This window comes from Aythya marila (assembly GCF_965140915.1).
Source record: "Aythya marila genome assembly, chromosome: 2".
Classification (NCBI taxonomy): Eukaryota; Metazoa; Chordata; class Aves; order Anseriformes; family Anatidae; genus Aythya; species Aythya marila.
This window is the reverse complement of record NC_139043.1, coordinates 101,976,150-102,001,589: the sequence shown is the minus strand read 5'-3', so window position 1 is coordinate 102,001,589 and position 25,440 is coordinate 101,976,150. Positions and strand designations below refer to the sequence as shown.

Sequence of the window (25,440 nt, the reverse complement as noted above, 5' to 3'; positions counted from 1 at the left end):
ATCAGTCCTAGTGATTAGAGGAGGGTGCAGAGACCTTGCAGCCCTAGGTGTGAGTGGCAGTTCCTGTAAGAGAGGCAAGTTACTTTGTGGAGGAAGGTTTTTCTTCCACAGTTTGAGCTTTTCCCTAGCATATGGGTAGGTAGGAAGAGTTTGCCAAATGTGTGATAGTTACATAAAACATGCAACATCTGACAGATACGGAAAGGATTGTAATAAATGATTTCTTTGCACTCCTGCTCCAGAAAAGCTAAACAAAATGTTAATACGAAGTCCATCAGATCTTCTCTCCCAGTTCTGGGGTCCTTTGTGTTTGTGTGGAAACTCTGTCTGTAAGCGTGGGCTAACATTGGCCAGATCTGCTTGAGAGCTTTTTACTAGGAAAATGTTAGGTACTATGCTATTTCGAATGACAGCCTTTATTTATTTATTTGCTATTGCTATTAATACTTGTGGGAGATTTATTTCCCATATCTCATCTCCATTTCCAGTTCTGCGTCTGCTATAACCCAGAGACATTAGATGCTGCTTGCAGTACTCATATTTTTTTTTTTGTCTCCTTTCTCCCTTTTCTGTCTTTACTATTTTTTAAAGCTTATTAGTTTTCTGAAGGATAAAGTAAAGTAAAAATAAAGTAAAGTAAAATAAATAAAATAAAAAAGTAGAGTTGTATTTAGGAACTGGGGATTATTTTGTTTTACTGGAAATATTTAGCCAAGTTGGTGGTTTGGAAATGTTTTCATGAGAACTGCTTGAGCTAAAAGTTACTGAGACAAAATTCCAGAAAAATAACTGTGAACTCCAGTTTATAACAAGGTCATTTCTGGCAGTCTTCAGTTTAAAAACTTTCCGTAGCTGCAAGAAAGGAAGAGTTACAGATCAGTGCGATCTGGAGTTTTTGGCAAGTTGAAACAATTTTTAAAAAAATATTAACATTTGGATTTAACCCTCCCTCCGCCCCCCCCGCTGTGACTAGCTCATTTCCATTCAACTTTTTCTCCGTATCCTTAATAAGAATGACACTGAGGAACAGAGGATGGGAAGAGAGACTTTTTTGCTGTTTAAAATTGGTTCCGCAGGATGGAAATTTGGCATCACATGCGGAAACTAGCAAATCTGTTTACAGAACTCTCTGCCTCTCCATCCAATGAAACCAATAAGACAGCTCAAATAAAGGGAGATTTTAGTGATGAAGTCACATTTTTGTTGAAATTTTCAGTGTTGCTTTCCTCGTCTTTTTAGCTTGTTCAAAAACCGGTTGTCTGGTGTGAGATGCAATGTAAATAGAGGGTGCCAGTACTTTTGTCCTGTGGTCTTCAGAGTTTCAGGCCACTCTTCTTGTGAACGAGCCACGTACAAAGAGCCCAAAAACGATGGTATCAAAGACACTGAGAGTCTGACAGATAGGGCTAACATAAATATTAGGAGGGTATTTTTATGAGAGGAGTCCTTGCAGGTTTCAAATGTAAGTGTTAGGGTTGGGTCATGCATTTTATTAATGGAGAAACACACAGGAGTAAGGGACATCAGCTTCCCATCTCTAACTTATTATGTGAATTTGAGAATCTGAATTCTATAAAAGCCAGATCTTTTCAAAGTTCAGATGGGAATACCCTGAATACCCCAGGGAATACCCCTGAATAGCCTTCTGTGGTATGTTAGCAGGAAACAGGTAGGATGGGAGGTTGGAAGCACACAGTTCCCTGTGTAGCTAACTTAGTAACCAGCTAAAATGAGCCAACGGGGAAATTAGTCTATTAATCTGGTAAAGAATGGTAGAAACTTATCTAGGAACAAGCAGAAGACTTGGGAGAAGCCGTAACTTGCTGAGTCAAAAAATGTTCTGGTGCTATGCAGTTGTCAGCAGTTCTGCACATCTGCCAAAGAGCAATAAAAAATAGGTAATTTGTTCTAATAATTACTATATTTTTTATATTTGCTTGCTTTTTATTCTAGAGATTAAAAAATGTTAGAAAAATGAATAAGGGCTTGTCTTCATAGAAGAGTTACAAGAGGAGTAATTGTTGTTACTGTGCCTTTTCCACTTCTTAGCCATATACAAAGCTGTATAGAAAGGGAGAGTTTAGTGATACCATACATGCCATGGCTATTTGGCTTTAAAATAAGGAAATGCTTATGGATCTTTTTAACAACACGAACAAAAAAAAACCCTCCAAACTAACCAACCAAAAACCAATCAAACCCACCAAACAAAAACAACAACAACAAAAAATATCATAAAAGTATATTACTTAGTTCCCTGAAGTCTTGTCTGCAAAGCTAGAGAATTCATCGATTTCAAGGATAATTTATACTTCATAAGATGGTATTTTCAGATGTGTTACCTGAAATGGATATAATTGTTGGAGGAAGAGTCAACTTTTTTTTCTTTTGTGAAGGGAAATGGCACCTTTCAAACTCACTGAGGCCCTTTGAGAGGGGTGAATGTGCAAGTGAATAAAAAAACCTGGAAGACATTCAGAGACTCTGGAAGGAGGGTCAGGTTGTGGACTAACACGTTGTTAAAAGGTGGGAATAATAAGGCCAGGAATAAGCGGTCCCTTCTGGCAGTGGTCCCTTCCAACCAAGGGACTGGTGTACTCAGCAGGTACACAGGAAAAGGAGCTTATCAATGAAGAGGGAAAGTTTACTGATGATATTAACGTGGTCATGGTAGTGAGGTTGGAGTGAACCATAAGGAGTTGGAGGAATGCTGGAGAAAGCAGTGTGACTGGATAGTAGAATAGTAATTAAAGTTATTGCAGGTAAAATTTAATGCAGATAAATGGAAAGTGATCTACAGGGGGAGAAATAACTGCAGTTTCACTAAAAAGTGATGAGCTTTGAGCTGACTATTATCATACATGACTTGGTTATGATAAACAGCAGTGTAAAATGAACTCATAGCTCTGCACTTATCAGAAGAGCAAATCACATGATAGGCGTTGTTAATAAAGGAAAAGAGAGTAAAACAGGACATCATCATTGTTGCTGATGTGTGAATTCATGGCTCACCAGCATCTTGAGTAGTATGTGCAATTTCTGTCCCCTCAACCAGCAATGATACAGTAGGCTGGAAAAAATTTAGAGAAAGCAGTCATAACAGATGCAGAAAAGCTTACGTACAGAGTAAACTGTCTTTCTTTATCCTGGGAAGACGAGATTTGGAGTGTGTGCTTGAGGTATGCAATATTACATGTATGAGTGAAAGGAGAGGGTGGACAGGTGTGACTGTTCAGTGTCTCTTCCAACATAAGTCCTAGGTGCTGTGAAAAAGAGTATAAGCAAAGAGAAAGAGGTGGGTCTTTGTGAAACAAAGTGCCAAAGAATATTGTGTTTGAAAGTTTACGTGGATCTACTTTCTGACACTACATGCTCAAAAAAGTCCATTTTTTTTCTGTAATTGATGTAGTGGATGGGTGCACTTTGAAACGTTAGTGTTTTCATGGACTACTGCAGTTTTTGGTTGTCTTTTATTACCTGCAGTAGGCAACTATTATAAGTCTATAAGGAAAAGTGAGATTAGCACACTTAGCTGATTAATACTAATTATAACTGCGTATAATATTATAACTTTTCATGTGTGAAGAAGGATTTTTATTTTTTTCTTATTTTGTCTCCCAGCTTCCTTAATTATTTCAGAGGATTCAGAAGTACCTGGATTTCAAAAATTACTTGTGGATTTAGTTTCCGGTAAATGTTTCTACCGTTCTCTTTGCCCCTAGAAAATAATTTTCTCATTGTGTTTGATAACTTCAGTTGTGCACGTAGCAGGAGTATACTATTTTATAAGGGCTTTTATATATATGTCCTCTTAAGGCATGGTGCTCTTCATTGGAGGCAGTGGTGGAATGGTGTCTTAGCCCCCAGATGTGGCTGCTTCCTTCTCAGTGAGTTGCTGGCTTCTTCTCAAGCGGTCCTCCTTTAGCCACTGCTACACTGAAATATTGGGTCCCAAATTTGGGGCATAAAAGCAGTTATTCATGCCTAGAAATCTGGAATCTCGCTGCCTCGGTATCATCATCTTGACAACATGGTATGTTTCTCTTGAATATGCCTTTCCCAGTTTTGGAGCTCAAGCTGTGTGTTGGTGAAACTACGAGTGTCTTCCCCTGAAAGCAGAGGAATGACGAGGATGTTGAAAATGTGTTGGTGCAGCTCTCCTCACCTCCCTGAGCTGGGTGAGCTCAGTACCCTCCTTCCTCAGGAGACTTGCATCAGTAGCAGCACCTATTGCAACACGTTGCGTGTGCCTGTGTTTTGTGTGTGTTGTGTACACTTAGCGCCTTTTCCTCCCTCCATCCCCAGTGCCTGCACTCTATTTCCATGAACCTTCACTGGAGATGTTAACTTGGCAGCCTTGTCAGAGAACCATGGGCTGGCCTCTGTTGCTTGGCCTGTCACACCCTTGCTCCTTGTGCTTTATCTAGTCTGGGGATTTCGGTTTCCCGGACCAGCTGGAGGGCTGGAGTATGCACACATGAGCCTTCATTGCTCGTTGAACCCTGAATGAGTTTCTACACAGAGACTCTGCCAGTTGTGGTTTCTCACAGCTCAACAAGGCCTCCATTCATTTTTATTCCGATGGATGTTTTCTCTTTTAGGAAACTTCTCTCTCATGCAGGATTATTTGTCTGTAGTATATAATATAAATACCAATACATATAAATACCAATGCAGTATTTGGTGTGGTACTTTGATGGACTTGCAATGTTTTGCTTCTGAAATGAGAGACAGATCTTGGGGAGGTCCTGAACACAGTTGCCGAGCAAGCACGAATACCAAAGTTTAGTGGGAGCCCAGGTTTCCTGATGGTAACTTGTTGTGCTAACAGCAGATTCATTTGTTTCCTAATTAATCAGAAAGAGTGTTCTTTTTATTTCAGCCATCTGGAGGAGAGCATGTTGTTTAGCTTCTTGCTACTGCAAATTGGAGCTACACAGGAAAAAAGGATGTTTCAACTCGTGTTTTTGGCTTGTTTTTCTAGGTTGAGTCAATACAGAGCACATTAAAACATACAGTAATCAGCTGTAAAGATCATATCTCAAGGACTGCAAAAATGTAACTTAAAGTTTTGTCCCTGAGAAGACAAGAAAATATTGATGGTTTAATTGCTTATTATTCCTTGTTTTGTTCCATGGGATCAATTGTCAGACAAAGAAGATGTTTCCTGAGCGAACTGTAGGACTACTCTAGGACACCGCATTTGTTAGCGTGTTGTAGGGAACGTTCAATGTCGCTTTTACATCTCTTCTTTGGATTAATGTCAAAAGCATATTGCCTGTCACACGATTTGCTGAGTGTGCCATTAGCTTGCTAACTCCCCACAAAGATCTTAAAACATTGCGTTTTTTTTTTTTTTCCTCCAGAAGTCGCATCTGCGCAACCTTTCTTTGGAAGCTGCATTGTTCGTGTGGAATATTTTCCAAGGAGCAGTCTGTCCCTATGTGATGTTTACTGTATTTTTGCCTCGCAGCCAGCAGATTTTAGTACAAACTTGCCTGGGGGTGGCCTTGTCCTATTTTCCTCTTAGATGGTTCTGGCATTTATAGAGCTTGGGAGATCGTGCTTCTGAATTTTCCAGTCTGAAGAGCTCGAGCCAAAACAGCAGGGGAGATAGCAAACCTGTACGTTGTTTGGCTTACGGCAGCTGGGCCTGTTTTTCCTTTGACCTAAAGCAATGGCAGATTTTCTTGGGTTCAGTGTGGAGGAGGGGGGATGTGAAGAAGAGTAAAGATATAAGGGAAATTGCTTTATCTCTTTGCTTGGAAAAAACAACCTATTTTTTTATTATTTACTTTTCCCCCCACGCCAATGCCTATTTTTGATCCCCTAACAAAGGTAACTTAATAAACCTCAAGTTACATTTACATCACAGGTAGGGAGCTGTTCTTTTTCTTGGAGCTGATTTATGGATGCCGATTACTGATGAGAAAAGGGACTGCGTTTTGTTTTAATATTGCATTACTATTTTGAGCAACAAGCTCTTTCTATGTTGTCATACCGTTGTGCTTGCAGAGTTGACTTTTTATTAGAGGATTGGCTCCTCTGGGGTTTTTAGTGACATTTCATAGCTTCCCACCACACTCTATTTTCTCCTTTACAACTTGGTCAGTGGAAAAAAAAAAAAAAAAAAAAAAAAAACAAGAAAAAACAAAACAAAAAAAATCAACCAACCCTCTTGCCAGTTAGTGCCCAAAGCCTCTACTGGGGAATGAACTTTGATGAATGAATGTGGGAAAATTGGAAATATCCTGCAGATGGGTGGCTCAGAGAATATAGCAACTCTTACAGCTTGGCCTTGTTCTCAGAGAGCCTTTGTCGTCTGTAAACACTTTCTCTGCAGTCTTCCCCTCTAAATGAGGTTTCCTGTGGAAATAGACCTCACTGTAGCTGCCTTTTACTTGTCCTGCTCTTACATTTAGCAGCAGATGTTTCAGTTAAGTTTTGCATTTATGTAATAGTGTTGTTTCCTTGTGCCACAGAGTGATTTTATTCATGAAGGAATGCTTTTTAAATGCGATTGTTCGAGTCCCAAGCTCATGGATTCCAGGAACATAGGAAAGTTTCCTAAAAAGTTGGTGAGAACAGCGAGTGGTGAAGCTCGCCACTTGTTTAAAGTGGAACACGAAGTAGTGCTGCCTGTAGTGCTGAGCACTTCTGAGGGACTCATCCTGATTAAATCAAATTCAAAAGTGTTGTTTTTCTTAGGATTCTTGATTGTATATCTACACTGCTGTGGGAGAAACAATTCATAGATCCTGAGCATCCTCAGCTGAACATGAAGAGAAAGAACAAAGTCATCTTTCTTCCCCTTTCAGTATTTTCTCCCTTTATATTGTTTACTTCATAGATTTTTCTTGCAGATGTGTGAGGATATTCATAACAACTGTTGTAGGAGAAACTATCGGCTCTGATGTACTTCAGGCAGGGCATGAAGCTATGAAGCTATGGGGCTGCTGCTTCTGCGAGGAAGCTCTTTACCTGCTTCATAGTGCAAGTGCTCATCCAGAGTAAAAAGAAAAAATAATAATAAAATCCAAATTGGCAACTTCTGACAAATTTCCCACCCTTCCTCTTTTTCCCATCTGCAGTACACACTAGGTTACTTGTAACTTGTGTGTGTCACCATTTCATACCAACGGGAAGATGCACCTACAGTAGGTAGAAGAACCAGGAGAATCATCATCATGGCCTACGGCTTCCTAATGAGGGGGAGTGGAGGGACAGGCACTAATCTCTTCTCTTTAGTGACCAGCGATAGGACCCACAGGAATGGTGTTAAGCTGAGGCAGGAGGGGTTCAGGCTAGACATCAGGAAGAGGTTCTTCACCGAGAGGGTGGTCTCACACTGCAACAGGCTCCCCAGGGAAGTAGTCACTGTACCAAGCCTGTCGGAGTTTAAGAAGTGTTTGGACTGTGCACTTAGCCACGTGGTCTGAATTTTTGGGTAGACCTGTGTGGAGTCAGGAGTTGGACTCAATGATCCTTGTGGGTCCCTTCCAACTCAGGATATTCTGTGATTCTATGCCAGGCAGAGCAGATGTACCTTCACACTGAGAGGGAAGGGTCAGCACGGAGCAGGTGTTGCAGAACCAGCATTTTTGGTGTCTTCTGGCTGGGAAGTGGGAACACCTCAGGCTGCCCGAGTGGGCCAGGGTGGAGCTGAAGCCTTCCAAAGATACCGTGGCTTCAGAGCCGTGTAGTGTTTTATATGGACTAGCGATCCAGTCCCACTTAACAGTTGTACATTTCTTTTCCTCTATTCTTTCTGGTCCTCAGGTCAGCCTTGCAGTATGAGGCTTTTGTTACTTCACAGCTTAATTTGTTTCTTGTGATCTGGATAAAATACCCTCATGTTTTCAAGTTTCACTTTTTCTGCATAGACAGACTGTTTAAATTAGATAAATGTAAAAAGAAAGTAATCCCTTCAGAGGCGATAATTTATCTCAATTTCCTGTAATAATCATCACTTTTCAGTTATTTTCTTCATGTAGCATGAACTTGCTCTGCTTTTTGTTGCCCTTTGTCATCCCACAGATCCCAAGAGGCTGTAGTGAATTCATATTTCACATCTTCCCCTTATTTCAGTGATCGTCCAAACCAAAAGCAAAAAAAGCAGGCAAAGGACCCTTGTACCTGCATGAACATCCTCTGTTGGATTTTGGTATTGCCCCTCATCTCACCTTTTTCACTAAATGTAAAAATTCCTATAACTTGTCTACTGGTATTTAATAATTTTGCTGCTGTCATTAGGAATAGATTTTCTTTCCTATGCTGAACTCACTCAGGGAGATTGTAGTTACTATTTACTGATTTCTTTCAGTGTTTTCAAGAAAATCTTCCTTAATGCTCTACTAGAAGATCTGGTAGATTCTTCGTTGATATTAATTGCTGCATAATGAAGTGCCCTTGAAAGTCAGTTATGTAAATGAGCAGCCTTGAGCTGGCCATCAGAACAATGCTGGCTTGATCTTTAATTTAATAATTGAGGAGTTGGAACATAAAATGGTTCTTTAAATCTGAAATTGGGTAGAATCATATTTTTATTAGACAAATTCTAATGGCATGAACTATGATATATTGGTGGTATAAAATTTAGTTTAGCTGATTACTTTGCATGCAGGCAAGCACTTTAAATACAGTTATTTCTTAGGAAGAAGTCTTGTGTTCAGTTGCCTTAGGTATTTTTAGGTGATTATTTTGAAAGAAGTTGCTAACTTGTGGCTTTAAAATACCAAGTAGGGTCTTTTTGAAATATATTGTGTCTGTTTTCCTCCCTTCCTGCTTACCTTTGTTATGATAGAAATCACAATTCTTCTGTAACAGTTCTATGTATTTTCCTTGAAAACACATCATACCTGAGTCTTTTGGCTTATTAAAAAGCCCATGAGTTCTAGACAACTGAGGGCAGTACATCATCTAAGTAATTTCGTCAGTTCAGGTAAAGTTTATTAATTGTTACATACAAGATATGCAGAAATTGGTGGATGCGAAGTTATTTGCAAATACAGCCTTGGCAAACCTCCTCTGGAATTCTGAACGGGTTTTCCAGCTAGACTTAGTCATTTTTTCCCTAATGTCTTGGCATAGCTGATCACTCAGGAGTGACATATGGTAGAAACATGCTCTAAGGGACAAGTCTCCCGGATGGCGCACAGCACCACACAAGATAGACAGATGGTGGCTTATTCAACCTTGGAAAAAGTTTAATCCTACATATTGGCAAGGCGGCCTGGGTACCGAGAGAGAGGCACACACATGCCTGTGAAATCACAAAGCTTTTGCGAATTTGCTTGTTATTATTACTGAAAGAGCTAGAAGGATTGTGGTGACATTATACAGAGTAAATATCTGCAAAGTTACATGTTCAGCATGCTATCAGGAAAAAGCAAAGTCACCTAGAAAATGGAAATCCCAGAGTTAGCAGAAGACTGCAGAAAACAAAGTTTGCTGAACTTCCCACAGCTGTTTTTAGACTAAAAGATCTTTATTCAGCAAAGTTGTTGAGTACTTAACCCATGCACGAATAGCTGTTGATTAAATGGACTATCTAATGGGAGAAAGGGTATTTTATGTTTTTCGTGGTTTTACTTAAGTTTCAGGGGTTGTTATCAGTTTTGTGAAGTGCATTAAAAGCATTTCAGAGCACAGGATCTGTAACCTGTATTTTAGTTTAGTAATCTTAAATGTAAGTTCAAACAAAGTTACAAATTGCCTGACACTACATTTAAATTTATAGCAGAAAATGCAATCTGTATGTTACAGTTTTAAAATAAGAGCATCAGGCCTATCATTTAAATATATTGTGCTTAAGATGGTGAAGAGAGCCCCAGAGTATCTCGGGTGAAAAAATGAATTGCTGGTGTGGTTTATTGAGATACCTAAGAAAGAACACAATCTGGTGTGAAATCTTTCTGGAATTCCAGTAGTGACTGATCTTCTGGAGGCAGCACAGTGTTTTGTAAGGATCTTGAAAATACTGACCCATTGAGAACATGAAGGATTGTCTGCCAAATGTCTTTTTCACTTTATTTTCTTTTATTTTTCTGGTAGATCACGCTCTATATTCATAACCAGAAGGAACAGGAAGAATCTCCAGACTCCCTGAACTTCAAGGATATCACTATGTTGTATTGGGTGAGTTTAAACTAGACAAGACTTTTCTTTCTGAAACACTTTCAGAAAGGTAAATATAATTCAAACAAGCTATTCTTTTGTTAGTAGAGGAATACTTTAGTCAAATTAATCTCATGCCAGTAACATTTCAGCCTGGCTGAATAATGAAGTGATCTTTCTGATACATATTTGATTGCGATTATGTATTTAGGCATGTTTTGATGTGTGTGTATAGATAGTTATTCATATGCATAACTGTAGCTGAACGTTACTCATATTTTTTAGATACTGGCATATTTTGATTTATTAGTTCTGGAAATTTTTGTGGAAATATATTGGTTTCCAGGAAATCTCTCAGGTGAAAGTGATGCAGAAGCGATATGCTTGGAGCAGCCAGTATATTGCTAATTATTTGCCAGGATGTGGAAGACCCTGTTAATATTACTGTTTAACCTACTGAGAAAAATGACTTGAAAATGAGATCCTAGTTGCTGAATTCTGAAGTCAGATGGCTCATTTGGCATTGAATGACAAGTACTTCTGAAACGTGATGCAGTGTCAGAGTCTGAGAGGCAGTTACAGAGAGAGCATAATTCAATAACCTGTTTAGGTTATGGATTGAATACGTAAAAGACATTACATTCCTGCTTTCAGCTGAGGGTGCTCTTGTGTAATATGATGATATGCTTACTTTGGGGATAGTAAACATGAACGTTCTTCCTGAATACCTTTCAGGTACTTATTTTCTTGTCACTCTTTTCTTTATTTTGCTGTGCTCCGTTGTGAGAAATGGTGACCAAATCATAGCTGAACCTGAAAGTATAATGTAGTTGCTGCAGAACTAGTGCAATCTTTCTGATTTATTTTTTCAGCTTCTATAGCTAATTATTATAGGACTAAGCTGGTACAAATTTGATTAATTAAATTTTGTGTCCAAGTGCACAGTCAGCAAAATAAAACAGACAGCAGTTTACTCCCAGCCTAGACATTGCAAAATTTTCTTACATGCCATGTAGAAGAAGCGAGTGATTTGGTAGCCCATCCTGCCCCCCAGGCAGAGTCCTGGCTTGTTGTCACAAAGCATGCCTGTGGGCCTTCCAAACATCATTTATTTGTGAGAAAGAGAGCTACAATCTGGTGAGATGATTAAAATTCTGCAGATCCACAGCTGACACCTTTTTGACCCAGATCTGAAGTTCAGGCTTGGAAGTACTTGAGTCCCTTGAAATTTTAAGTTATGCTTCATGGAATTGCTGCTTATATAATTCATAGACTAGGCGTGATCGTGTCGTTGTTGAATTGCTGAACGCCAATGTGTGTGAATCAGCCATCTGCTGTCAGGGCTCACTCTTGTATCTCCCCGGCCAGTGACAGTGGAGGTCATTAAACCACGATGGCTCTCACTCAGATGGGCATGGTTTGAGGTCATAACATAGCCGTGTCAAAAAAAAAAAAGTCACTTTTCTTCAGCCTACTGAGAGTAATGACATTTGAAGGACTGAAGTGGAGAAAAGTGGAGTTGGAATAGGGGAATGGAGACGCACGCAGATGTAAAAGGTTTGGATATGTGAGAGGGGCAATGTCTGGCTTTTGCAGTAGGGTTTTTGAGTTAATTGTGGGACCAGATGAGGAGTAGAGAAACGATGTACACGGGAGAGGAGCAACTTTCAGCATTTGGAAGGGAACCTGCAAATAGTAGGTGGGTTTTCTTTTTAGAGGACCGTAAGTCATTGACCTAAGAGTGGTAAGGTAACTGAGATATAAAATGCATGCAGTCTTATTTTATTCTGTCTAGACTTGTGTACCTTGTGCACTTCCTAATTGGAGAGTGATTGGGTTCTTTTTTAACTCCTACAAAGCTTCTGTGTGCTTTGCTCCAACAGCCGAATGTCCTAGAAACCCAGAATACTCGCCAGGTTAGATCTTTGTGTTTAAGCTTGCTTTGAAGCTTGATCAGGATGTGGGTTAGTGCTAATCGTAGGATTCTGCGCCACTTTGCTCTGCCAGGTCCTGTTTCTTTGGAGATGTGGTAATCAATACCAAAAAGTCAAATGCAGAAACAAAAATACATGACAGGGAGATAACTGATCCAAACCAAAGGAAACTTAGAAGGTGGTGAGGACAGGACACGACTTCATGTATAGCAGGGGGAATTCTGCCATGCTAGTTCCTGCTAATTGCTGCCAGGCTGCTGAGAGCCTCTGAAGTCAAGGTCATACTGAAACTTGAAAATCAGGACTGAAATGTCTTGCACACCTTGAGGAATGCATTTGGTCTTTATTCCAAAAGCAGTGTAGCCAAACAGGGAGAAAGAACATAAATCCTCATTCAGTCCATAATCTGGTAGTAGGGAAGTGTGGAGTTGTAATTGCCTTCTTTACTTTGATTTTTCCTTGTTATGAGGTGGTGAGGTTTTTTTTAGGTGTTAATTCGTTATTTAGTAATTAATTCTGCCCCTCACCCCCCTTTCCCTTTGAAGCCCTGGTTTAGAAACGATAACCTGCAGGCCTGCATGAGCACGAGCAGTAGGGCCGTGCGCTGGAGGCGGCCGGCGTACCTCTGTCGGATCTGCAGGTAAAGCTGAAAATGGCTGCGATCACTTTTATGCTTTCTGTCTGTCCCCCTTTGTTCCTTCTCCCTCCCGCTTTCCCTCGTGCTCACTTGCTCTCTCTTTAGTTTAACACAGTTGAACAGCAGTGAAGTGTAAAATGTGCTTTTGCCAAGGTCAGTTTCTTGTGATTACTCGCCTGTGGCAACTTATGCCAGTTGCAACAGACTGAGTCTCAGCAGTCCACAAAGTCACACTGGTGCTTATGCAGAGGACACCCAGTGTAGGTTATAGTAACCGTAGTCTGGAATAGCCCGCAATGCTGCTGAATTTTAGCAGCTTTATTTAACTCTTCCCATCTAGCTCACACTTGCTTCAGTGGTTTGGAGCCTGTTCCACGGAGTGGTAAGATTGTCCTGTTCTCTGGGGACCCTCGTGGAGGTTTTTGCGAAGAGTAAGTTCTTGTTGTTAGAGGTTGTTTGCTTTCTTGTAGTGGGTTGCCCAAATTCCAGGACGTACTCATAGGAGAAAATATAATAAAGCATCACTGATGCATTGCATCTTCTAAATATTATATATATATATATATATATATATATTTGGGTTGCTTTTGGAGAAAATCCTATCAAATACTGCTCTATTGAAAATGACATAAGACAGAAGAGAAAATTGATATTTACATAACAAGAAGCATTATGTAAAAGTTTAAGAAGTTGCTTATTAAAGCAAGAATGCAGAAGACAGTGACACAGTCTTTACACCCCTTTTAAAACGTTGTGTACACTCATAAGCATGAAACTTTTTTTTTTTTTATTAGAACCTAATAATGGTTTTGCCTACTGTGACTGAGGAAGGAGTGCAAAATTCAAGAACATCTGCTTTTGGAGATATGATTTGTTGGATCCTATTGCATTTGGGTACCACTAGGTGGGAGGTACCCCAGCTTTCATTCCCCTTTCTCATGTATGAGCAAACTTATCTCTTTATGGAAGACTACTACATTTAGAACAAGAAAGTGTGAACTTCTGATATTATTTTGCTTATTTGTATTATAATTGACAAAATACGTAGTTTTTTATTCTGGAAGTGTTTACTTCTATAAGAAGCATTTCGCTCTTCAGCTCTCGGATAGAGATTTTGGGTTACCTGTCCATCACTACTGACTACTAGAGAGGCAGTGAGTTGTCTAGACGATCAGCTGAAGGGCTAGAGCTGAACTTCAGTGGCCTTTGAAATTCAGTTAAGCGCAAAATTTCATTGCTTAAAATTGATTATGCATTTGATTCATTTTGAAACCATGTAATACTATATTAAACACTGCTCTCTCATGTTTGGCATTGGAATGAGTCTTGGAATTAGTAAAATAATGGGTCAGCATCTGAGTCTTGATCTTGTAGACACCTGCGCACAAAGCACACAAGAAAAAATCCTGTTGAGCTCAGTGAAACTCCCCACAAAACAAGGTGAGGACGGAGAAGCCATTTGAAGAAGGGTCCATCATGTATTTTCTGTTTAATCTTGCTTCCAGGCTTACACAAAGTTTGCTTTTTTTTTTTTTTTTTTTTTTTTTTTTGAGGCAGATGTCACTTGTTGCCTTTTTTTGCATACATAGAAGAGAATGAAATTAATCTTCTGTTGCAAGTATGTTTTGGACTGTCATTTGCTTATCTCATTCTATTGCCATTCCAACCCCTACTCCTTTGCTTTTAATAGCAATTTTATGGGCTCAGCTCTTACGGAAAAATATGCTGTGGTAGCTCTGTTCAGACTTTGGGAAGATTGAACTGTCTTCTCAGCTTGTCTTCAAGGTAGAAATGCGTGGTGGAAATGAGCACTGGTGTGTGTGTGTGTGTCTGTGCTGTGGTATACAGGCTTGTAGCACTTGCAGAGGTGCAAGATGTCTTCTGACTGCTTTAGAGGGACAATGGAAACATGGGTTACCCTTCTGAAGAAAGTGGTACCAGTAGAAGCTCAGCTGGTCCGTCTTCAGCCAGCTGAGAAATGAACAAAAGGGTGTTCTTGGGTGCAATAATACAGAAGAGTTGCATTGTCTGTTCTCACCAGAATGTATCCCATTCATTTCTTTTAATCTCAAGGAACTCGAGAGAAGGAAAGAACTACTCAGCAGTTTTTTTTGGAACATTCCTAAAGACATTCCTGCAGTGAGCTGCTGCTGATGCATGCTCAGAGGATTTCCTCATCAGTATGTCCAGCACAAGCAAAGGGTTGACAGTTGAGGGTTGACAAGCAAAGGGTTGACAGAAGCCTGCACAAAACCTTGAACTCGTTCAAAGCTATGTGCAGAGCTCCTAAACAATTTTTAAAAATTCATTAGAACTTTGCTATTTCTCAAGTTCTTTCTTCCTTGATTTTGGGTGGTAGCAGAAATACTTTGCTATTAACATGGAAAGTGTATATGTATATATTTTTTGGACTAGTGAGAATCAAGAAGTCTTGCAAAATTTGCAGCCTTTTTTTTTTTTTTTTTTTTTTTAAACTCATGGGTTGAGATGTGAAAGCTTGTTTAAGGGATTTATCCATATAATTTCTAGTAGTTTTAAAGGGAGCCCTTTGAGTCAGTGACCTAGTCAGCTTTTAAATGTTTGCTGTGCTAATTCAGCTGCGATGGAAATAAGCACTTTAACATATGGATAGATTTATACCTTTGTAATGCATCTGCAGTTCGTGAGTACCACAAGAGGTTTGTGTTGTGCAGCAAAGCATCTCTTTCTCTTGAACTCTTAGTGTTTATCTTTCTTGGATTGGGAGCAGCAGTAATACCCCCTCTTAGCATTCAGTTCACCTTGAGACATAGGGGGTGTCAGAGAACTTGGAGCCAGGTAAAGAGAAGTCAATATCAATACACTTAGGCAGAGAAAATACTCTCAAGTCCTGTATGAAAGATGGTTGTTCCAAATGAAGGCCTGTGTAATAGTTATCACCCTTACATCCTTGGAAGATGAAAGGGAAACCGGTTGATAAATTGTGTTTTTGTGTTTCCCCTTTTAATAGTAAGATTATTTTTAAGCTTCTAACAGCTTTTAATAAATGCTGTTTTTCGATTTCAGTTATGACAAGACAACATCATCCTGATGGTTTCCTTCTTATCGGATAGGCAAAATTCAACAACTAAGTGAACGTAGGAGGCAGGGTTTCTTACGGTTTGTTACTTACAGCTTTGACACCTGAATCACTGCAAGGACTAGGACAGTCTATAACGTGACTTCAGCTTCCACATGGGAAATATTGGCTAATAATTTCCTGCCTCTTGGGTGCATGTGAAGATTAATTTCACAGAACAAGTGAAGTATTTATTAATAAATGGCCATTCTTGGGATGTCACTTACTTGTTCCTAGCAGTGACACGGGTAATATATTGCTCCTGAGAGGAATGTAGATGAGCACATAAAACAAAAGGCATACATTTGAGTAATTTTCATCATCCTTCCTGAAAGCATGTGTATTCAGTAGTGTCCATGTTAGTACTTACTGTTCTGATGATTTTAAACTGCTAAGGAAGAAATACCGCCAAATATGAAGGAGGAACCCAAGGTCATGCTCACTTTGCGTGCCTTCAGGTTGCACCTACAGGAGCAGTTGATAATCTTTCTTTAAAGCAGCATTCATTTTAAATCCAGCTAAATTTTAGAAATTTAATCTTGTTGCGTGTTTTCTGAGGTGCAAGTATGAGGTATGATTGAATTGTGAAGTGTTAAGAGAAGCGTGGCTATTTTTTTTTTATTCTTTATTTTTTGTAAAACAGTTACAGTTGCATAAAATATTTTGCCAGTCCTTTTCCAGTGTCAGAACTGTCATTTGGTCTGTGATGGGAGATGTGGGAAAATGAGCATTACTGTACGTTTCTTTCAGTGGTCAACTTGAAGGATACATATATGACTGAACAGCAAGGTCATACAGGGTTTTGAAGGAGTTTTAGATGCTTTTATTATTATTTTTTTTAGCTCCCTAATGAAAAAAAAGCCTCTGGATCTATATATTTTTTTCTTTATATGTTTAGACTTCTGTATTATACTGTAAATATTAAAAATAGTCTTATGATAAATATCCTTTGGGCTTAAATTGGAATTGCTTCACAGAGTTTTTGGATGTGAGTTGGCAGAAAAGAAATGTCGTAAATTTGAAGGGCAAGGGAGGGAGAGTGCACTTGAAAACCCGATTTGCTATAAAAGCTCAGGCACAGAGGTGATTTTTGACAAGGTGCTGAGTATCTAAGCTGCTGTCTGAAAGGAGCAGTGATCTCTGTCCTGCAGACATTGGTTCCTCTGCTGTTGTGTCATTGCACTGAGATTGTTTTTAGTGCTGTAGTCTAATTTACCTAAACATTACATTGGGGAGAGGAGTGGGGAGGGTGGAAACAACAAGAACAATTCACCAGCTTTACTAAATCTCAACTGATTTTAAAAATTTGTGTTATTGAAGGTACTGGCAGTGCCTGAGTTGTGCCTTAATGAGTCTTTCGTTGTAATTTCAGCCAGAATGGTCTCTTTGCCTTTGCGCCCCGCAGTTGACATGAGAGTTTGCAGCTGTGTTGAATACAGCTTAGGAATGTGGTGTGGCATGCTAACTGTCCTCTGCAAGGTTTCGCTGCCTGCAGGAGTTGCTGAAGGTTACTGGCGGTGGTTTTAAACCATTGATACAAACATACATAAGAGCACAATTCAGAACTGAAAAGACACTGTTAATTTATGTTGCATTTTATATTTTGTAATTAAGATGAAAGTTAAGTTTCTATCTTATATTATTGATGGAGTTTTTTCTCTCTCAGGAATTAAACCTGAAGCAATAACTTATGAATCATACTCTTTGTCCCACTTACAGACTAACTTGACTCATCAGCGATTTTTCTTCTGGCATGATTTGAGGGGAAAGACATTTAATTTTTTGTGTGTGGTTTCTAATCATTATTGGCTGTTGAAGAAAGAAAGAGATGAAGACAGTCCAGCTAAACAGCTGATTTTATTTAGAATTGTGCTTCTAAAGAGTCACATCATACAATAAAATATAATGATTGCACAAGAGAGACTGTAAGATGCAGATCTCTGATTCTTTAGTGTCAGACAAGGATGAGTTGTAAGAACTCATTATTATGCTCATAATTCCTTACCTATTCCTTTCAGTAGTTTCCATATACATATAAGATAATAATTAAAAAACAAAAAACAAAACTAGTTCATATGTGGAAAATGTTTCTTGCAGATAAACCCCAAAGCACGGAGCTGTTGTATTTTAGATTTTATTTAAGCTACTTGCAATGTAATGGTAATTTGAATTTGTATACAAATTGTACTGCTTGTGTGACTTCTACCACACTTAATAACCATTATTTTATTGGGTGACATTATTTTTGATGTTATATTTATCTCGTAGTATAACCAAACGCACAACATGTTTCAGTGCTAATTTTGTAGGAACTTGAAAAGCAAAGCCCAACTTCAGTACTGCTTTACAAGTTTACAAAAGTATAATAATCTAGAATTAGCACATTAAAGCACTATAAGAAAGGTTTCTCTTGTTACTAAGAGTAACCATATACCTTTTTCTATATTAACCTGTTTCACACTGATTTTATGACCAAGATTTAAATTCTTTTATGTCCTTTGTAGAATTTGTAAAAGCTTTTAGCTAGGCTTCTCAAAACCTCATTTTTTATTTGCATGCATTCATTAGCCCTGGTGACAGAAATCTTTCATACAAACGATAAATAATTTAATCTGTTTGGTATTATAGAATCTCTCCTTCTTGCTATACGTTCATTGTCAGAACTTGACTAAAGGAATTTGTTTCATGCAGTGCAACACTTCTTTCCTAATTACCTGTAAGGAAAACACAAATGGATGTGTCAGTTGTACAGTGGTGGACCTATGCAATGTATTTCCTTAAGAAATTAATGTATATATTTCTTTTGTAATGTGTGAAGACTCAAAATCCACACCTTTATTCCATGACCAATTAGTAGGTACTTTATCTTTTAGTAAACTAAAGCATTTTTTTAAAGTTACTTTACAACATTTATGCTGGAATAATTGTTGAATTGACTAAAGAAGAGAGCAATGCATCATGTGTATGATACCTACAAGAACAGACTACAGGCAAAAGAATATATCATGGGTAAAATCCACAGATTCTCTCTGCAGGTAGGGGGGAATCCAGACCGTTCTCCTGCATCCTGTTGGCACGTGGTCATTCATCTGTGGGGAATGAAACCCCCCTGGTTCTTATGTAGGTAAACCAGACTTCTTAAATTGCTGGCATCGTTTTGAGCCAAATATTTCTTGCCAGTTACACAGTGAATGGGAAAACTTTTCTTTTAAGGAAAAAACAGAACTGAATGGTAAATGTGACAGAAATATTTATCATAGGGCTTTTCTCTGAAGAGTAATCTCTGATATGAGCGGCTCTTACTTCCAGGTGATGTTTGCCTCCTTTCAAACTGACCAAACAGCAATCCTTCACTCAAAAACATAAAGCAAAACTTGCTCTCGAATTCTTCCTTTCTGCTCCCTGCTGGAGTCATCCAGTTTTGTTGATCATGATGTAATCTGTTGCATAACCAGAGACTACGGAGCCTACTGCTACAGCCTGCTTCTTTCTTGGCACTGCCGGGAGGCTTCAAAGAGCGACTGTGTGTGTGGGGCGGCTGCTCTACCAGCAAGACCAAGAGGATCAAAGCATATGTTTAGAGACGAAAAACAACTCAAAGGAACGATGACCACATGACTGCCATTCGGAAAGTGAAAGTGGTCTCACAAAAAGGAGCTATTTTGAAGTTTAGGATAATTATTTCAAATTTTATACAGCCAGAAGAGATCAGGGAAATTCCTAAGGATCTTATTTTGTAGTTACTTGATATGAGAAAATTTCTCATGTTTTAGATGATTGGATGTTTTGACAGATATATGCAGTTTAATTATTTTGTGCATGATTTTATTCTGTATCGTGTTGCTGTCTTGGCTTTTTTTCTAGTGTTTGCAGTTAGTTTTTATCTGAAATCAGTAGAAAAATTACTTTGAAAGTAAGAAAAGAATTGCAGGAATTTTTTTTTTATGTAGAATTTTTCTCTGAAGGTCGAACAGTTGTTTCAAGATTGTGTTTAATGAGCTTGGGAAAAATACAGATTAAAAAAAAATCTTTAATTTCACAATAAATGGAAGGAATTTATCTTTATAGCATCCCCAGACAGTTTGGATGAAAATGCCTGATTTTTCAGGAGATACCTAATTTAATACCATCTTGATTATTTTTCAGATAATTTCATTAATCAAGTTTTCTTTATTATTCCTTGTCCTTTAACTGTGCTTTACATCATGATACACCACATGCTTAAACTGATCCTTTTTCAATGTCAAATGTTCGATTTTTTCACTTTCAATTCCAAATATTTTTCTTTAAGCATTTCCCGATGGCATTAATATTTACCTGTGCTGATGTAGTAAGTTGTCATAATGAGACTGTAGCCTTCTTGGCTTCGTGTTTTTGGTGAAAATGGGTATGATATACAGAATATTAAAAAGAAACCACGTGCCTTTCACACTGTCAGCTTTATGGCGCTATTCTAGCTCCTATTCCATTTGTTGTGTTGTTTACCTTCATACTGCTCTGTGTTTTTGTTACAGGGAACATGATAGTAGCTTGCTTTTCATACCCATCAAGTCTTAAATCAAGGGAGGCAGAGGAGTGTTGGCGATGGGTGAGCTTACTGCTCCCTCCTTGCTGTCCCTCTCTAGTCCTCTGAATGGTGAGCCAGTGCCTGTGCCTCCACTGTTGCAGTAGCTGGCTGATTGGCACGTATGTAGTGTTTCTCCTATGCTGTGAACCCTAAGAAAAACTGCAAAGCACAATGTGATCGCTCTTGATAGACACGCACTAAAGTGTAGCACCCTGATAAAGTGTATGGCACCCTTCCCACGCGTAACAAATCTGGGATTATTGTTTAACCAGGATTTGGAACTCCAGTGTCAGAAACACTCCTCCTCTCCTCTTTTCCCCTCTTCTTTCTTTGAGAAGCCTCACTGTATGTGCATAACTATATGCTCTGAGGAGAGTTTGTTCTGATGACTGCAGGAGGAAGCCACAGTTGGGATTTCTGCTTTCTTTCTGTGACCGCTTTGCCCTCGGCGGTGGTGCCTGCGCCTCCACTGGCACTTCCTCCTGGTGCAGGGAGGAAGGGATGCTCTGTCACACCGGGCCCTCTTGAGACCACAGCTGCAAGGCTCTTGCTTACATTTTAAAGGATATGAGCAACCTGTATCTTTTCAAAGATGTGTTAGCCAAATTCAGAAATTATCCTGAGGATTACAAAAGGGGTTTTCTTTATCCAAAACCTACCCCAGACCATTTCTTGGAAGCCTCAGTCTTTGAAAGCTTTTCTTTAAAAAGTCTTTCTTTTTAGCAAGAGCCAAACGAGATATTTTTCTTTGTCCTCCTTCACGAACCAGCTGGCTGAAATTAAAATACTTTAACAATTAAGAGTTAAGGCAGCATGACTCAGCATGAAAAAATTCAGATCAATGTTTAAAGCTTAGCAGAGTTATAAATAACTTCAGGGATGGACAGTGCTCTCAGCCCTGATGGGAAGGCTGAGGGGCAGCTGAGAATGTTTTCTACTGTGTGTTTACAAATTGGAATATAAAGCTCACTAAAGCTAACCAGAGGTGAAGATCAAATGTTCTTTGGTTTCTTTAGCACTTGGGTGTTTTTGAGGTAAAATTCTCAAAGAAAAATGCTCAAAGTTCTCCTTTTTGCAGCTTTAGTCTTTAGGAGGAAGACAACATGCTATGTGAACATGGTTTTCTTTTTTTTTTTTTAATGCTATTTACTATGTCAGCTTCTTGTGAAAGAGCTGGATTTATCAGCACTTGTGACGTTGGTCTTTTCTGTCCCTAGCTTTGAAATGCCACCTGCATTTGTAGAATGGCACTTAGAGCTTTAAATCTAAGCTTACTACTACATTCTTTTGCATCACATTGTTCAATTGCTAGTTGTGTGTATAGTAAAAGAATAATACAAAATCATGTTTTCCTTTGGTTACATTTGTCCCTTGGTTTAAGTAAGAAATGGTTGCTTTTCTTTACTAAACACAATCCTTTTGTGTTACATTGTTGAGCTGCTGTGCAATTTCCCTTAGACCTTCTAAACTGCTGCCTACCTTGCTGTTAAAATAAGAGGGCAATTTCTTGAAGACACTGCTGGAAAAATCAAGCGTGCATTGATCCTAACTCTTGTTGAAGAAGGACCATCACCAGGTTACTAGTTGTGATAATAATGTTATTCGGCATGTGTTAGATACCCGTTCAAGTCTTTATTTTTATATATATTTCTGTCTCTCATTCCCTTACTAGAAAAATAGATCAGTAGCAGTGAAGTTGTGGTGTTTAGTGGAAACTCCTTTTCTCCTTTTTTTGGGTCATTGAATTCTCAGCTTTTGAGAGCCTTTTGTACTCTGTTTTTATGTTGAGGGTATTTTTGACAGGGACTCAATGCTCATTGCTGTTGCAGTTACTATGGAGAAGCTTTCCAACAGGAAGGCTTATGCTGTGTTTTCTGAAGATGGTCAAAGACTGAATTTGCCCAACTTCCTCATAACTTGCAGTTACGAAGTTCATTTTGTAACAGTTGCCTCTCGACTAAAAATTCCTTTGGCTCATCTGTGCTTCCTTTTAGGCTTCGCAATCTGTAGTGTCCTAATGGAAAAGATGAGAAGCAGAATGCAAAAGCAGTATATCCTGCTCGTCACAAGAGAAGTGAATGTGCTATTTTGTGGCTGCCTTGGAAATGAGTTTATTTGAGATTTCTGGTGTATGCTGAGACGTGTCTGTTAGTTTTCCCACTTGTTGGGCATGATTTGCATTGAGAGGTCAATACCTTATGCAGGATGCTAGGTTGTGGTGTTCTCCTTGACGTTGTGGAACAGGAGCCTTTAAATCAGTTTGTTTCGATGTGGAACGCATCCTGGGTCTGATGCTGAATGGCAACAATGCATATGCTTTGCTTCACATGTGGATTTTTTTTTTTTCTGGTACCTTCTGTAGTTTTTCTTTGTATGTGATGCATTGAATACCACTTAAAGAGCTACCAGCATTAAGGTGCAGTTCAAAGTGGCAGAAAACCATATGAAGCTGAGAACTTTACCCAAAAATAGATTGTGAAAGGTTCTGAAAGCATTTTATTTTCATCTGCCCTGTTAGTGTCTTTGCTGATTGAACGCTTACTCTTAAGCCCACTGTTCTCAGACTGGTGAGGTTGTGTGATTTTTATTTTATTTTTTTTTAAGCTCTCACCTCCTCCAGTGATAGGAAGGCGATGCTGTATCCTTTGAAGGGCCCCAAGGTTTGATAGCATTGTGCTGCAGTGCGGGCTTTCAAACCGATCCTCTTCAGTCCACTGTGATGTGAAGGATACAAGCCTTTTTCTCCTTGTCCTTTTATTTCTTTCAAATCATCTGTTAAATACCTGAGAATGAACAGACGGTTGGGGAAAAGTTTTCCATATAATAAGGAAAGTTGGAGAAGAGGAGATTCAGAGAGGGAACTGTTTTCTAGGTTATGCCTGAAGGATTATTCGGATACTGCAGGAAAGACTTCATAACATGGAGCTAAGCCTCAAATCTCTTCAAACTCCTAACTGCACTTTCATCATTTATCTGTAAATACTGAGGTATTTTAAAGCCCTTTCAGATGGCTGGTGTCAGAAACTGAGCACGTAGGAGATGCTTTCTGGTCCTATTTTTTTGAGACATGATACAAGATGAGGAGGGAGTAGACTTTTGTAGAAGATCTTAAGGCTTCAAAAAATTGAAGGAGTAACAATGGTATTGGATAACATAAAAACTGCCTTGTCCAAGGTCACACTGCAGATAATTTCCAAGGGTTGGGATTATAATGAAGGTGTTGTGTTTTTTTTTTTTTTTTTTTTTTTTCCTGCCTCCTGCCCTTCATAGCTGTAAAAATCTAAATGTTCTTCCAAAATTTCAATACCAAAATCCCTGAGTTAAATCTGAAGCTATTCTTAAACTGCAGAGAAATTGTTTGCTGAACAGATGACAAAAAAAAAAAAAAAAAAAAACAACCCAGAGGACTGCTGTGTTTTGCTTCCTCTTCTTTTTTTATTTTTTTTTTTGTTCTTTTTGTGGCTCTGTCTCATTGAGCTTTGCAAGCTAAAGCTTGTGAACTCTTACTGAGGATAAAGGCTGAAGATTCTTGTGTATAATCATGAGCGAGCTGACAGATAGACTCTGTCAAAGTGACAGTTACTGTGTGTAAAAAATTAGTGATAGGTGGGAAGGATTTTGTCATTGAGTCTTGTCCAAATTGTGAACATTTTCAATTGGTGACCTTTTCCAGTTTAATTAGTGTAAATCTTAAAAGCACAGGATATCGTGATTACAGGAGACAAATGTTGTTCAATTACATTGCAGAGCTTGTCCCCTAAATTTAGTATGAGGTCTCGTGTTCACTGCCAGATTACAAAAATGAAGTTTGCTCTTAAAGAAGGATCGTCTTGAAAAATCTAATGCATATAAGTTTTTAATGTCAGCTTTACCTCTGGTACTTTTTGCTGCTATTAGGTCAGCTCATATTTTTTTTGTTAAAGTCTTGGAAGCATCAACACGTACATCAACATTTATGAAGAAAGCAGCAATTGGCATATACATGAATGAAAAAAAACCAACACTTCGTGCAGCTGGCCCAACAAATTCTAGTCCTTTGAATATTTGGTCCTCAGTAAATACATATGAAAGTTGAATTATTGATTCATATTAATGTATTTCTTAGTTCATTTTTGGGAGGAGGAAAGGCAGGAGAAGCAAAGTGCTGAAGTTTCATGGTGCCATGAAGTTTACATGTAATTACCTCACTGTGTGTTCTTTTATTAAAGTCTGATAAAGATCGTCTGGTTTGCTCTGTCTTTGGAAGTGCAGTTTATTTCTTTACAAAGCAGTAACTGCAGGGATGCTGGGATACCTTGGGTGTTACTGTCCCCATCGTTTTCCAATTCTTTATTGCAGATGTGTGTTTGAGTACCACGGTGAAATTTTTTCTCTAACATAATTGAAAGTTCCTGTTTCTTTCCAAAACTCCGGATGCAACTCAGTTTTTTTTTTCTTCTCTGATTGTGAGGGGGTATGAGGTGAACACCCACCTATCACCACATGATATGGAGTTTGTAGGAGCACTTGCCAGCCCCTGAGCAGTGATATCTGTTACCCAGACAGATTATAGTCTATGATAGCTATAGGTGAGCACGTGTACCTGTGATGGCTAATGCCAGAGCTTGTCCTATAGCTCTCAGCAACAAGGCTAACAAAGTGTATTCCCCACCCAAAGGGACATTGACCTGCAGACACCACCAGACTGCTTCTTGCAGCCTGAGGAGGGGCAACCATCTCCACAGAGAGCTGACACAAAGCAGGAAGGGTCACGGAGGAGAGGCTGAGGGTCACATCCACTGGACAGGCAGAAGTTTTCAAGTCAACATTTTAGAACGATGAACTATCAGAAATACACAAGAGGTTTCCTGGCTTCCCTCCAAGAATTGGATGCCCATCTGATAAGGGGCAATGTGACCATGGTGTATTATATCAACAAACAATTAGGAGAAAGTTGTTTCTGTGACGCTGAAGCACAGAACTACTGCTGCCTTACCAGCAGTTCTGGTAAGATGCCTTACCATCTGCTTTTATGCTCCATTTTTCTTGCAGATACGCTGAGGAGAGAGGCGCTTTTAGATCACAGCTGGGGTAAAAGTTTCATCTACCT

General features: G+C 39.0%; 1 protein-coding gene across 1 annotated transcript in view; it reads left to right on the top strand.

The window, feature by feature from the left end:
* The window catches only part of LDLRAD4 (low density lipoprotein receptor class A domain containing 4), a 282,754-nt gene that overhangs the window by 32,566 nt on the left and 224,748 nt on the right, over positions 1-25,440 (top strand). The window contains exon 2 of the mRNA XM_082753635.1: positions 10,054-10,137. The gene's annotated coding sequence lies outside the window, so the exon portion shown is untranslated. The remainder of the gene's footprint in view (positions 1-10,053; positions 10,138-25,440) is intronic.